Below are 17,018 nucleotides of genomic sequence, written 5' to 3'. Positions count from 1 at the left end.
GTAAATAAAAATACCTTTAGAAGTTTAATATCATCCAGATATTCACTTCATGCATGAATTCCCCTTGGGACCTCTCTTACCTTTAAACTGGTCTTTTGAGGATTTAATTCCATTATGGTATGAAAGCATAATGCAACAACTTGGAATAACCCCAATGCCAGTGAAATATAGTTTTATAGGACGATTTTGAAAATTCCTTTAGACCTTTAATACCTTCCATATATTTTTTCTCTGAATCGAATCCCTTGAATACCTTTCTTACCTTCAAAATGGTCTTGAAATGATCAAATTTCCAAAAATGACAAGCAGGCATCATACAACAACTTCGAAAAAATCTTAATGACTGTGAAATATAATTGTTTGGTGGGATATGAGCAATCCTTTTTTTATCTTTAACACATTCCAGATTTATGTTTTATGAAACGACTCTCTTTAGGACATCAGGCAACAGTTTGTAGTAGGTTTCATATTGGTGAAACTTTGCAATATTCCCAAAGGATCTTTCCTACATTCAAATTATTCTTTTAGGACTAAAGTCAGACAGTTTCCTCAAGACATCATTGAACATTTAAACTTGAAATATTATATTAAACACAAATTTCAAATACAAATATTTTTTAAACATATTTCAAGTACAATTATTAAAAAATGCCATGAAAAAGAAAAATAACTTTAAATAAAAATCAAAATTTTAAATAAATATATAAATTGTTGAAAACCAGCGATTAATTTGGAATTCCATGCTGTTGTGCGTTATTTTTGGACAAATGTCTATTCCAAGTTGTTGCGCAAAAAAAATTAAACGCGGGAGACCACACTTAGCCTTCACAAACAACTGTTACTAGATACTGGAGAAAAAACATTTTAAGAGTGAAGTGTGTGAAAAAATGTTTGCTCATAATGTAAATTTGAAACGGCACACGAGCATTCATGCTGGAGGAAAACCATTTAAGTGTGAAGTATGTGATAAAATGTTTACTCATAGTAGAAGTATAAAAGAGCACATGCGTATACAAACTGGAGAAAAACCATTTAAATGTGAAGTATGTGATGAAAGCTTTACTGAGAAAGGAAATTTAAAACAGCACATGAGGATTCATACTGGAGAAAAAACATTTAAGTGTGACGTATGTGATGAAAGATTTGCTCAGAATCAATATTCAAAACTGCACATGAGGATTCATACTGGAGAAAAACCATTTAAATGTGAAGTATGTGATGAAAGCTTTACTCAGAATGGACATTTAAAACGGCACATGCGCATTCATACTGGAGAAAAACCATTTAAATGTGAAGTATGTTATGAAAGCTTTACTCAGAAAGGAAATTTAAAACAGCACATGAGGATTCATACTGGAGAAAAACCATTTAAGTGTGAAGTATGTGATGAAAGCTTTGCTCGGAATAGAACTTTAAAACAGCACTCGAGGATTCATACTGGAGAGAAACCATTTCAATGTGAAGTATGTAATGAAAGCTTTACTCAGAATGGAAGTTTAAAACAGCACACGAGGATTCATACCGGAGAAAAACCATTTAAGTGTGAAGTATGTGATAAAATGTTTACCCGTAGTAGAAATATAAAAGAGCACATGAGGATTCATACTGGAGAAAAACCATTTAAGTGTGAAGTATGTGATGAAAGCTTTACTCAGAAAGGAAATTTAAAACAGCACATAAGGATTCATACTTGAGAAAAACCATTTAAGTGTGGAGTGTGTGATGAAAGCTTTACTCTGAATGGAAATTTAAAACAGCACACGAGGATTCATACAGGAGAAAAGCCATTTAAATGTAAAGTATGTGATGAAAGCTTTACTCAGAAAGGAAATTTAAAACAGCACATGAGGATTCATACTGGAGAAAAACCATTTAAGTGTGGAGTGTGTGATGAAAGCTTTACTCAGAATGGAAGTTTGAAGTAGCACACTAGGATTCATGCTGGAGAAAAACCATAGAAGTCTGAAGCGCGTGATAAACTGTTTCCTTAGAATGGAAATTTACAACTTCACAAGGGGATTCATACTGGAGAGAAACATACAAGTATGAAGTAGGTGATAAACTGTTTAGTCGTCGTAAACATTTAAAATTTCACATGAGCATTCATGCTGTAGAAAAGTTATTCATCTGAAGTAGGTAATGAAGAATTAAATTAGTTTACATATTATGAATGCACATGAGAACATATATTAAAAGCCATCTAAATGTGAACTGTGTTGTAAAATGTTTCAACATAGTCGACAATTAAAACTACACCTGCTGAAACATAATGGAGACATACCATGTAAGTGTGAAATGTGTGACATTATGTTCAGTAGCAGCGGATATTTAAAGCAGCACACGATACATACTGGATGAAAGATATAGTTGGGGTAGAAATTTAAAATGGCACATGTGCATACATGATGGAGAAAAACCATATAGGTGAAAAATGTGTGATAACATTTTTAATCACAGTGGACATTTAAAACTGCACATGAGCATTCATACTGGGTGAAAAACATTTGAACCTAATGTTTTAACATCTGTAAAGTAACCAATTAGGAAATACTTACTGAGATGTATTACTTTTGTTTGCACATTTAAAAAAATGACAAATTTTCATATAAAAATGAACATTTTAAAGATGACTGTGTTTGAATTTTATTTATTAATATCTTTTACAATTCGGATGAACCTTTCGATGTTGTCTTCACATGATTCTGTCAAGTTTCATGTAAATATTTGGCTTTTTGTGGTTTACAGTTAGAATTGTTTGCAATGAAATGTTACGATGCAATGGAAAACTGACAGTGCACATGAGGAAAAATACTTTAGAAAAATCATTTAAGAGTGAGGTATGTGATAAAATGTTTAATCAGTGTGGAGCTTTAAGACTGTGCTTGAGGATACATGATGTCTGGAGGTACATCATTGCTCCAAGAATTTTGTTTTTAGACACAGACCCCAGGCTGATCACTTAAGTCAATTCAGAAGCCCTTACTGAAATTCCACAAATCTGGATGCCAATTTCCACAAGCCCTAAATTTCCCCATTTTAATATAGTGGCAATACTGCAATAGCTAAAATTTGAATATGAATTCAATAAGTTTTAAGGGATTTGAAACGTCTACAGCTGTTATTAGTGAGCATCACTAGCACTCAGTATGGACTGAATGGCCCTGGTGTTCAAACTTCTCTGTTGGATTCTATGAGTGAGTACTGGTTAGAACCAAATTGGCACATGTTTTATTTGCAGTATGTGCAAAGACTACATGGCCTCCCTTTATTTTTTTTTTTTTTTTTGATGGTGTGCCTCAGAAAGTAAAACTCCATCAACCAAGAGTGTTGAAATTTATTTTTGTTTGGCTTTGATGAAGGGTAATTGCTTTGTAAAGCATCTATAGAAATGAATTACACATGAACTTTATTCTGACAGCTAAAATGATCATGCTTTGCATTCTATAGATCAAGTAAAATCCAGCTTCCAATAAACATTGCCACTGTTGCAAATTGGAGAAAAACGATTTGAGCGTCAAGTATGTCATAACATATTTTCTGTCAGAAACATTTAATATTGTCCATGATGCATACTGGAAGAAAACAAATGTTATGTTTGATAAATGTTGGAATGTTCATTGGCAGTGGATGTCTGAAAAAGCACGTTAGAGTACCTGCTGGAAAAAAATCATTGAAGTCTGAAGTCTGTGATCCAATGATGCTGAGCTATAGTGGATCTCTAAATTGTTGTTGTTGTTGTAGGGTTTAATGCCATTTTTCAGCACAAGATAGGCTATACATGGCGGCCAGTGTAATTGGTGGAGGAAGAACCCTGGAAAACCCCAGGAAGAACCACCGACCCACGAGAAGCTACTGGCAGGCTTTCCCACGTACCAACGTTAGCTGAGCCTGAGACTCGAACTCACGCAGACAGAGGTGAGATGGCAGTGATCCGTAATGGTGAGCGCTTTAGACCACTCGGCCATCCTTTCTCTAAATTGTAGAAATATGATAATGTGATGGAAGGTATATTTGGAGTGAATACCTTAGAGGCTCTTGAGAACTCATACTAGAGGAAAATATTTAATGTGATAATGTGATGGAAGGTATAATTGGAGCGAATATCATCGATGCTCATGGGAACTGATATTAGATGAAAATGTTTAATGTGATAATGTGATGAAAGGTATAATTGGAGCGAATATCAACGATGCTTATGAGAAGTTGTACATGAGGAAAATGTTTAATGTGATACTGTGATGGAAGGTATAAATGGGGCAAATATCATCGATGCTCATGGGAACTCATACTAAAGAAAAAACATTTAAGCATGGAGGAAGAACACGTACTGGAAAAATATTTTAAGCATGAAGCAAGTACCCATAATGGATAAAAATGCTTCAACATTGAAGTGAGGGTCCTTACTGGAGAAAAACATTTAAATATTTATAACGAAAGACAAGTTGAAATGTATTCCCTCCATTTTCCCAGATTCATTTTGAGAAATTCTGTGGTGATGGAATTAGACACTTGTAATGCAAGATCAAGGATAACACCTGGGTAAACTAATATATCCTTACTTACCAGATACGTACACCTGGTGTAGACAGTATGTAATAGATTTCACGTTTGATACTTATATAGGCCATATGTTTGATGTATATGCATTATATTGTACTATACATGATTTATAGGAATTAAATATCAAATGTCTAATTTCAGAATTTATTCAGTTCTCATCTTGATGTATAAAACATCTGAAATCAAACCACATGAACAATGCAGATCCAGTTTGACTATGGATGAACATCACAATTTGTGAAATACTCTAAAATCACCTGCCAAACAGATAGGTCATATATCTGATGCATTATATTGTACTATGAATGATTTATAGGAATTAAATGTGAAATAACTAATTTCTGACCTTATTCATTCTGACTATCATGTATAAAACTAAGGCCACATGAACAATGTAAATCCACTTTAACCATGGATAAGCATTAAATTTGTGAAATTCTCTATAATCGCGTCAGAAGTTTCTTCTGGTTTTGTTCTTCACAATTTTTACAACAGTTCTTTCTATATCAAAGAGACTTTATTCTTTACAAACTTTGCAACAAAACACTTCCTCTGTATCAAAGAAGGCACTGTTTAGACATTATGAAATTCAGAGAGAGTGATAGCTGTTAGGTGAAGTTGTTTCAGTTTGCAACGTTGAAAGAATGTTAACATGCCTCTATATTACTTTCATGTTGTTACATATATCTGATTTAATTCATATTTATTTTAATTTAATTGTTTGTCAGTTTTAAATTTCCTATTCTATCGTATGCTATTATAATGTAAATTTATTCACTGGAGATGATATTTTTCCAGAAAATTGGTTGACCTGAATCATTCTTTTCATAAACACCTGCCTGGATGCTGACCTTGATTCAAAATTAGTAAACAAAGTTCTGCTTTTTTTTAAAAATGATTGGTTGTTGTCAAGGTCATGATGGGGCCTTGGGTTTAAGATGTAAACAACTTTTTTTATTTTTTTATTTCTTAGAGAAAATTATTGGTCTAATCAAGGCCATATTCTGTGTACGTGATACAAACATGATCATGTGACCCCCTTCTGATTTTGCAACTTAGGGGAATTTCGAAACTGCATCTTATAATACAATATAACCTTTATTTTAGAGAGATTTCTCAGAGTTTGTTTTTTTTTACACTGATGTCAAGTTAGTTTGTTGTAGCCAGATCTTGAGCTATAATTTTCTTCAGATCAGTTGGATTTCAAAAGGATTAATTCTTTATTCTCTGGAAATATTTTGAGGAGTGCTCACACAGAAATTTTGGAAAGACATTGCTTACAACTTTAATTTGTATTTCCAACACTGGAGTGCCATAATTTGTATTTCTACAAGGAACTGTAGTTAAGCACAGTACTTACCATAGCAGACATCATCGTCATCCATCTTGGATTTTCCACCAGGATTCGAACTTGAAATTATTAGAACATTTTTTCCTAGGACTTTTGCAAAATTATTTTTGGATTTGATTCTTGAAACTCTAAGTTCTTCTCCCTTTTTCATTTTTACAGAATTTTTCCAAGAAAATAAATTATTTGTTAAATTTTGAACAGCTGTTGTTTTTACTCATTCTGTGTTACTGTTTATTTGAGCCTAAACACGTAACATAGAATTGGGTCGCTCATCCGGGATATTTGTTTTTTTTTTTAATTTGAATTCCCCATGTTTTTGAAATCTTTAGTGAGATTGACAAGCTTTTTCCAAATTGGCATCACATTAAAAGTGGAAATCTTTCTTTCAAATCCTACCCAGGAACAATTCGATATTTTCAAAAATGTTGGTTTGATTCAGCTTGCCAGAAAATACGATCTTTCTGAAGTAAAGGCTTCCTTAACGAAACAGGAAACAAGAAATATTTTGATTCAGTATTTGGTAGAAAAGAACGTTTTGGATAAAAGTGCTTTGGTTTCGGTCAGTAAGTCTGTATCAGACTCTGACACAAAAATGAATAAATTACAATTAAAATGCAAGATGGAATTGGAGTTATAGAAAAACCATAGCGAGGAAATAAAAACTACCTACCAGTATGTGTTAGATCTGATAGAGAAACTGGTAGTGAGATTTGTGATAACATATTCAGTTGCAGGAGATATTTCAAGCAGCACACAAGGATTCATACTTGTGAAAAACCATTTAAGAGTGAAGTTTGTGATCAAACGTTTAGTCTGGGTGGATATTAAAAATGGCACTTGGGCATTCATGATGGAGAAAAATCTAATAGGTGAAAAGTGTGTGACAAAATGTTTAATTGCAGTAAACATTTAAAACTGCACATGAGCATTCATACTGGACAAAAAAAAATAAGTAACCAAGTAAGACATTTTAGATTTATGTTACTTTTGTTTCACCATTTAAAAAATTATGCATTTTCAAATAATACTGAAATTTCAATGATGACTTTGTCTGAATTTTGTTATTTAATATCTTTTGCAATACAAATAAATCATTCTGTGTTGTCTTCACATGATTCTCAGGCTTTATGTGACTTTATTTGGCTCTTTGTGGCTTAGTCAGCATTAGCAGTTTTTGTCATGAAATGTTGTGATGCAGTGAAAAACTAATGGTGCACATGATGATAAATACAGGGGGAAAATCATTTAAGTGTGAGGTATGTAGCAGCAGAGAGGGCGAACAGCCTCTAAATGGGTCACTCGTATTTTCGCAAAATACGCCTTCCTGGGAGATCGCAAAAAAACCCAACAAAAAACGCGATATCCAGCGTAAGACAACTCCGTCGATAACAAATTGTCTTACTCGGTTATCACTGATGGTTTTTTTTTCTTTGCGATACATCGAAGGAAAAACGCGATAGTGTCGGTGACAATTTGGAGGCGCGCCCTCTCTGCTGCTATGAATTAAACCATCATTATATCAATAATGGCAAACATCGGAGAACCATATTCCGCTAGACTAGAAGCAATCAAAAAATGCATTCCTGTTCGTGATTATGTAAGACAAAAACTTAAAGAACGTCAGCAGGCACAAGTTGATTTTACTACGGGTACAGAACAGTTATTTAAACCCGTAACAACAGCTACTGAAAAAGTTGCAGCGACTACTGGAAGAGCTATATGGGGAGATATTACCGATGAGGAGGAGAGGATGAAGGATATTATTCCAGTATTAAAACAAACCGCTGAGCAGACTGAAAAAATAGCAGCGAGAACTAAAAAAACAGAAAGATTTTACGAGATCTTCCAACTGATACAGCTGCAGCTCAAATTCCACCCGTCGGCGAGGAAATACTTGAGGGTATTGGTAAAATTCGTACTGAATTTGCCGACGTGAAAAAAGATCTTGCATCTAAGCCAATAAAAGAACATATTGGACTGATTGCAAAATTTAGGGAGGGTTTTGTCGAAGATATTAGAAATACCAAAAGAGAAAAATTGACTGAAAAAATATTAATTAGTATATTTAATAAATCTAGTATCTTAAAACCCGGTTTTGAAAAAGTAAACGATGATAATCTTATTAAATGGATATATCGCATATATAAACAAAAAAAAAAAAAACAGGCCAGAGATGATAATTTAGAATACAGAGGTCTTTTTGAAGAAATACAGAGACTTGATAAAGAGAATGTGAAACAACTAGAACAACAACAACTCTCCCAGCAGGAACCTTCATATCAAATTCCTCCGCCTCTGCAACAGATAAAACAACAACAGTATTCTTCACAGCAGCAAAAGTTGATGTCGGAACTTAAAAGGTCTGATGAGCTACTTAAAAAAAAAAAGAAGAAAGATCACCCTTAAGACTATTTAAGAAAGGCGCGGAAACAACAGAAGAAGGAGCAACTGGCAGTGTTTGGGAAGTGGTTTTATTGACTGTCCTGACAATATCCTCAATGACGTGCAACGGTTAGAAGTTCTCATAGGGGGAAAACGAGCTGGGAATAACTCACCAGAAATAATTAATGAAGCAGTATTATACAATATAAGACGACCGAGAAATAATGCCAACAACGCTGACGCTGATGTGTGGCCGGTGGTTCATGGTGCTAATACAGAATTTAATTTAGGTTTTCATACACGTAGATTAATGTTGGGTGGTAATCGTAGAAGTTTTTCTTGTGCAATTCCACTGTCGCATATATTTGGATTTTGTAGAGATGTCCGAAAAGTATTTTTTGGAGCAAAACGTACGGTTGTGCTTTTTAGAAAATCTGATGATAATGATGCTTTATGGCGACCCATAGGTGACGCTGGTAAAGTAGAAAAAAAAAAAACTATTACTGTGGATGCCGGTAACGTCTCCGGCAATTGCTGAAGAACAGCGATTACTTTCTTTTATGGATCAAGATGGTAAATCGTTGTTATCATGGCTTACAGTAACCACAGATAGTATTCAAAGTAATAATAATGGTTTATTTACATGGCATATAGCATCACTGCAGGGAGTTTCTGCGCCGCGCCATATTTTCATTGCTCTTCAAGATGTTACACGAATAAACTTACAAACACGGAGTTATATGATATTTGACCGACTTGGTGTTTCTGAAGTTTCCTTAAGAATAAACGGACATCAAGAACCATCTGAGAACAGACTGTTATATTTTGCTAATCATCATGTTACCCGTGTATATTTTACGAAGAGTTTTGCTTCGTAAACTCTAAGTCAATCCGTTTCTCAATTCCGAGAGAGAGAGAGAGAGAGAGAGAGAGAGAGAGAGAAGAAAGGAAGGAAGTTCAAGTCATTTGATGTAAGTGTCACTCGATGATGAAGACGTGACTACATTCTTGGGGAATTGAAGGTACTCGGGATCGAGCTGCAAAAGACAAAGCCTGCTTGAGCTTCTGGCCAGCAAAACTTTATTGAAATACTCAACATATAAACTTACATTTCAATATCAAACTACAACAAGCTCAATTTTCGAATATAAGAAATGCATATAAAACTACGATATTCTTTCACTTACCAACATCATACTTGTATAATAACTGCCGTTTTAGAATGTAATACAAATAATTAAATATCGAATAAATTCACAATAGCAAAAGAATCTAAAATTCAATATTTCAGACTAATACCGTAATTGAAATATATTTTACTGAATTTATTCTAAAAAGTCAGCATATTAAACTCTATTATTTAAAGAGTATTTTATTTCTAAATTAACTATTACTGAGTATGACGTTGGTAACGATCGTTGCTTTTACTATAATCAATAATATAGTTATAAGTAAATATAAGTTATTCAAACAATTAAACTTTCCGTTACATTATATTAAGGAGTAGCAAAGAAATATTAAAATAATCTAATGTTTAAACATACTGATGTTAGGTTAGCATCTTAACACTAAAAATTCTTATAACACTAAAAGTCTTATACTGTGAAAAACTGTACATAGACGGTTATCTTACCTGCAAAAGACAAAGCCTGCTTGAGATTCTGGCCAGCAAAACTGGTGTCGACCCGCGGCTGGGCTTAATATACTCGCTTTCTTAAGACAACTCCAAATATGGCGTCGTTCTTTAGCTCTTGCGTTTGGCCAGAATCTCAAAGCGAGGCTTCGTAGTCTCTTACAGATTATTGTCTAGGTCTATGTACATTATTACGTAAGTACTTCTGCAAGATCAGCACATTTGCCCTCCATAAGAATTTTTGGAATCTGTCTAGTTCGCTATTTTTATAACCTGATGAATGTACTCTCTTTCTGCTGAGTCTGAGATACAAGTAATGTTTTGTATAAGACGGTTCGTACTTTATCATAATAGCGTAATCATTGTTGAATAGTAGGATACGAATAAATGAATTAAATCTCAATATATTTTAGTAGAAGATTACTTCCAATATGATTTATCAATTTACTTCTAATACCATTTAATCAAAACTTACTCTTAACACAATTTCGAGGAATTTTCAATCTTGTTACTTGTACTGAAAAATTCTGTCCTAATATATATCATCGTTTGACAAAATATCTAACGCGTGATATAAATATCGATACTGGCTTGCAAATATCACAGTTTGATTTCATGACATATTATCCAATCTATTACTTTTCACTAGAGCATCTTGATTTAACTAGACAATATGTCGTTCATGTACATTTTCGACCTAATGTGGCAAAAGGACCTATAGATAATTACAGAGCAATTGCTGTTATACTCAGCGATAAAGCAATGCTACTTGAGGGTGATGGTGGGCGAATGAGAGTTATTGATGCACCAGTGGAAAACATGTAGATAATTAGATCAATCGAGTTTATTATAAAAATGTCAAATAGTCATGTTAATGTTACTCTGACTCCTGGTCAGGCGAAAAAATTACAATCAAAAAGCGCGAGCGCATGCAGGACTACAGTAACAGTAAAACAAGATCAAATGGCTAGCGGAGGTCCAAGCAAGTTATCGTTAACTAAAGCCCAACTAAAGCGTTTCAATAAAGCAAAGGAAGCAAAAACCGGAGTTCAACTTGATTTCGCTCCAAAAGCCATCAGCGACATGATTAAAACCGGTGGTATATTTCCACTTCTCGCAGCAATACCAGCGCTGATAGCTGCTGCTGCCCCAGCTGTCGCAAAAGCAGGTGCGTTAGGTGTTCTTGGAACAGCTGCTGGAATGGCATTAAAGAAAGCAACTGGGCAAGGATACAAAAAAAGGGAGCGGCTCTAACACTTCCAGGAACTCCGCCCTCATGATATCCCGAACGCCGTTGACGACGATGTCAAATTTTGATTTGCTCGATGCCGCTAAACAATTAAATATAAAAAATGTATTTAAAATGGATAATTTTATTGTAAAATGGCATGTATGCATCTTAAAATATCCACTGAAATAAACCCCGTAACTGTGAGTTACAAGTCTATGGGGCAATAGTAAATTCACTTTAGACATTTGATGTCTTCGTACTATTCGTGTTATGCAACATCTCCAATCTAGGTCTCTCCTACCTTGAAAATAGTCTTTTTAGAACTACATTTAAAAAAGAAAAAGGTATGCCGGCATAATGCAACAACTTTGAATATACATCCTAGGCTGTGAAATATAATGACACCGAGTATCAGTAGTAGTCTCTTGAGATTGTTAATATGTTCCAAATATTCATTCTGTGCTTCATCTCCCCTCAAGAACTTTTATGCCTTTAAATCAATCTTTCCAGGACTAAATTCCAAAATGTTGTATACCAGCATCATGCAACAACTTGGAAAAAATCACAATAAGTTATGTCGGAAAATAGTAACAGGATCCTTAGACCTTTAATGTCTTCCAAATATTCTCTTTTCTGCAACAACTCCCTTAAAGACCTTTCCTACCTTTACAATGGTTTTAACATTATTAAATTTCCCAACATGGTATGTCATAATATGTGTATTATGCAGCAACTTAGAATAACCCCCATAACTGTGGGTTAATAGTAAAAAAAATACCTTTAGAAGTTTAATGTTATCCAGATATTCACTTCATGCATGAATTCCCCTTGGGACCTCTCTTACCTTTAAACTGGTCTTTTGAGGATTTAATTCCATTATGGTATGAAAGCATAATGCAACAACTTGGAATAACCCCCATAACAGTGAAATATAATTTTATAGGACGATTTTGACAATTCATATAGACCTTTTTAATACCTTCCATATATTCATTCTCTGAATCGAATCCCTTGAATACTTTTCTTACCTTCAAAATGGTCTTGAAATGATCAAATTTCCAAAAATGACAAGCAGGCATCATACAAAAACTTCGAAAAAATCTTAATGACTGTGAAATATAATTCTTTGGCGGGGATATGAGCAATTCTTTTTTTTTTTACCTTTAATACATTCCAGATTTACGTTTCATGAAACGACTCTCTTTAGGACATCAGGCAACAATTTGTAGTAGGTTTCATATTGGTGAAACTTTGCAATATTCCCAAAGGATCTTTCCTACATTCAAATTATTCCTTTAGGACTAAAGTCAGACAGTTTCCTCAAGACATCATTAAACATTTAAACTTGAAATATATTCTTAAACACAAATTTCAAATACAAATATTTTTTAAACATATTTCAAGTACAATTACTTCAAAATGCCATGAAAAAGAAAAATAAGATTAAATAAAAATCAAGATTTTAAATAAATATATAAATTGTTGAAAACCAGCGATTAATTTGGAATTCCATGTTGTTGCGTGTAAGTTTTGGACAAATGTGTATTCCAAGTTGTTGCGCAAAAAAATTAAACGTGGGAGACCACACTTAGCCTTCACAAACATCGATTACTAGATACTGGTGAAAAAACATTTTAAAAGTGAAGTGTGTGATAAAATGTTTGCTCATAATGTAAATTTGAAACGGCATACGAGCATTCATGCTGGAGGAAAACCATTTAAGTGTGAAGTATGTGATAAAATGTTTACTCATAGTAGAAGTATGAAAGAGCACATGCGTATACATACTGGAGAAAAACCATTTAAATGTGAAGTATGTGATGAAAGTTTTTCTCAGAATGGAAATTTAAGACAGCACATGAGGACCCATACTGGAGAAAAACCATTTAAGTGTGAAGTATGTGATGAACGCTTTTCTCAGAATGGAAATTTAAAACAGCACATGAGGATTCATTCTGGAGAAAAACCATTCAAATGTGAAGTATGTGATGAAAGCTTTTCTCAATATGGATATTTAAAACAGCACACTAGCATTCATACTGGAGAAAAACCATTTAAATGTGAAGTATGTGATGAAAGCTTTGCTCGGAATAGAACTTTAAAACAGCACTTGAGGATTCATACTGGAGAGAAACCATTTAAATGTGAAGTATGTAATGAAAGCTTTTCTCAGAATGGAAGTTTGAAACGGCACACGAGGATTCATACCGGAGAAAAACCATTTAAGTGTGAAGTATGTGAGAAAATGTTTACTCGTAGTAGAAATATAAAAGAGCACATGAGGATTCATACTGGAGAAAAACCATTTAAGTGTGAAGTATGTGATGAAAGCTTTACTCAGAAAGGAAATTTAAAACAGCACATGAGGATTCATACTGGAGAAAAACCATTTAAGTGTGGAGTGTGTGATGAAAGCTTTACTCAGAATGGAAGTTTGAAGCAACACTTAAGGATTCATACTGGAGATAAACCATTTAAATGTGAAGTATGTGGTGAAAGCTTTACTCAGAATGGTTATTCAAAACTGCACATGAGGATTCATACTGGAGAAAAACCATTTAAATGTGAAGTATGTGATGAAAGCTTTACTCAGAATGGACATTTAAAACGGCACATGCGCATTCATACTGGAGAAAAACCATAGAACTATGAAGCATGTGATAAACTGTTTTCTTGGAATGGAAATTTACAACTTCACAAGGGGATTCGTACTGGAGAGAAACATACAAGTATGAAGTAGGTGATAAATTGTTTAGTTGTCGCAAACATTTAAAATTTCACATGAGCATTCATGCTGTAGAGAAGTTATTCATCTGAAGTAGGTAATGAAGAATTGAATTAGTTTACATATTATGAATGGACATGAGAACACACATTCAAAGCCATATAAATGTGAACTGTGTTGTAAAATGTTTCAGCATAGTCGACAATTAAAACTACACCTGCTGAAACACAATGGAGACATACCATATAAGTGAAATATGTGACATTATGTTCAGTAGCAGCGGATATTTAAAGCAGCACATACATACATACTGGATGAAAGATTTAGTTGGGGTAGAAATTTAAAATGGCACGTGTGCATTCATGATGGAGAAAAACCATATAGGTGAAAAATGTGTGATAACATTTTTAATCACAGTGGACATTTAAAACTGCACATGAGCATTCATACTGGATGAAAAACATTTGAACCTAATGTTTTAACATCTGTTAAGTAACCATTTAGGAAATACTTACTGAGATGTATTACTTTTGTTTGCACATTTAAAAAAAAATAACTAATTTTCATACAAAAATGAATATTTTAAAGATGACTGTGTTTGAATTTTATTCATTAATATCTTTTACAATTCAGATGAACCTTTCGATGTTCTCTTCACATGATTCTGTCAAGTTTCATGTAAATATTTGGCTTTTTGTGGCTTACAATTAGAAGTGTTTGCAATGAAATGTTACTATGCAATGGAAAACTGATGGTGCACATGAGGAAAAATACTTTAGAAAAATCATTTAAGAGTGAGGTATGTGATAAAATGTTTAATCAGTGTGGCGCTTTAAGACTGTGCTTGAGGATACATGATGGCTGGAAGTACATCATTGCTCCAAGAATTTTGTTTTTAGACACAGACCCCAGGCTGGTGACTTAAGTCAATTCAGAAGCCCTTACTGAAATTCCACAAATCTGGATGCCAATTTCCACAAGCCCTAAATTTCCCCATTTTAATATAGTGGCAAATTTTGCAATAGCTAAAATCTGAATATGAATTCAAAAAGGTTTAAAGGGATTTGAAACGTCTACAGCTGTTATTAGTGAGCATCACTAGCACTCAGTAGGGACTGGATGGTCCTGGTGTTCAAACTTCTTTGTTGGATTCTCTGAGTGAATACTGGTTAGCACCAAGCTGTCACATGTTTTATTTGCAGTATGTGCAAAGATTACATAGCCTCCCCTTTATTTTTTGTTTTTTTTGTTTATGATGGTGTGCCTCAGAAAGTAAAACTCTATCAACCATAAAAGAGTGTTGAAATTTATTTTTGTTTGGCTTTGATGAAGGGTAATTGCTTTGTAAAGCATCTATAGAAAAGAATTACACATGAACTTTATTCTGACAGCTGAAATGATCATGCTTTGCATTTTATATATGAAGTAAAATCCAGCTTCCAGTAAACATTGCCATTGTTGCATGTTGTAGAAAAACCATTATGAGTGTGAGGTATGTCATAAAATATTTTCTCTCAGAGTCATTTAACATTGTCCATGATGCATACTGGAAGAAGAAACAAATGTTAAGTTTGATAAGTGTTGGAATGTTCATTGGCAGTGGATGTCTGAAAAAGCACATAAGTAGAGTACATGCTGAAAAAATATCATTGAAGTCTGAAGTCTGTGTTCAAATCAAGCTGAGCTATAGTGGATCTCAAAATTGTTGTTGTTATTGTTGTTGTAGGGTTTAACGCCATTTTTCAGCACATGATGGGCTTTACATGGGTGCCAGTATAATTGGTGGAGGAAGAACCCTGGAAAACCCCGGGAAGAACCACCGACCCATGAGAAGCTACTGGCAGGCTTTCTCACGTACCAACGTTAGCTGAGCCTGAGACTCGAACTCACGCAGACAGAGGTGAGATGGCAGTGATCCATAACAGTGAGCGCTTTAGACCACTCGGCAACTCGGGGGCCCCTTTCTCTAAATTGTAGAAATATGATAATGTGATGGAAGGTATATTTGGAGTGAATACCTTAGAGGCTCATGAGAACTCATACTAAAGGAAAATATTTAATGTGATAATGTGATGGAAGGTATAATTGGAGCAAATATCATCGATGCTCATGGGAACTCATACTGGAGAAAAAACATTTAAGCATGGAGGAAGAACACATACTGGAAAATTATTTTAAGTATGAAGCAAGTACTCATAATGGATAAAAACTCTTAAACTTTGAAGTGAGGGTCCTTACTGGAGAAAAATGTTTAAATATTTATAACCAATAACAAGTTGAAATGTATTCCTCACATTTTCCCAGATTCATTTTGAGTAATTCTGTGGTGATGGAATTAGACACTTGTAATGCAAGATCAAGGCTAAGACCTGGGTAAAGCAAATATATCCTTACTTACCAGATACGTGGAGTACACCTGGTGTAGACAGTATGTAATAGATTTCACGTTTGATACTTATATAGGCCATATGTTTGATGTATATGCATTATATTGTGCTATACATGATTTATAGGAATTAAATATGAAATGTCTAATTTCAGAATTTATTCATTTCTCATCTTGATGTGTAAAACATCTGAAATCAAACCACATGAACAATGCAGATCCGGTTTAACTATGGATGAACATCACAATTTGTGAAATACTCTAAAATCACCTGCCAACAGATAGGTCATATATCTGATGCATTATATTGTACTATGAATGATTTATAGGAATTAAATGTGAAATAACTAATTTCTGACCTTATTCATTCTGACTATCATGTATAAAACTAAGGCCACATGAACAATGCAAATCCACTTTAACCATGGATGAACATTACATTTGTGAAATTCTCTAAAATCACATGTCAGAAGTTTCTTCTGGTTTTGTTTTTTCACAATTTTTACAACTGTCCTTTCTATATCAAAGAGACTTTATTCTTTACAAACTTAGCAACAAAACGCTTCCTCTGTATCAAAGAAGGCACTGTTTAGACATTATGAAATTCAGAGAGAGTGATAGCTGTTAGGTGAAGTTGTTTCAGTTTGCAATGTGGAAAGAATGTTAACATGCCTCTATATTACTTTCATGTTATTACATATATCTGATTTAATTCATATTTATTTTAATTTAACTGTTTGTCAGTTTTAA

At 33.8% G+C, this 17,018-nt stretch overlaps 1 pseudogene; it reads left to right on the top strand.

Moving 5' to 3' along the window:
* The first annotated feature begins 812 nt into the window (after positions 1 to 812).
* Positions 813 to 16,619, top strand: LOC149771655 (uncharacterized; annotated as a pseudogene).
* The last annotated feature ends 399 nt before the right edge of the window (positions 16,620 to 17,018 follow it).

This window comes from Sinohyriopsis cumingii, unplaced genomic scaffold (genome assembly GCF_028554795.1).
Source record: "Sinohyriopsis cumingii isolate HCF-2022 unplaced genomic scaffold, ASM2855479v2 utg001747l, whole genome shotgun sequence".
Classification (NCBI taxonomy): Eukaryota; Metazoa; Mollusca; class Bivalvia; order Unionida; family Unionidae; genus Sinohyriopsis; species Sinohyriopsis cumingii.
The sequence above is the reverse complement of the archived record's forward strand: the minus strand, read 5'-3'. Positions and strand labels throughout refer to the sequence as shown.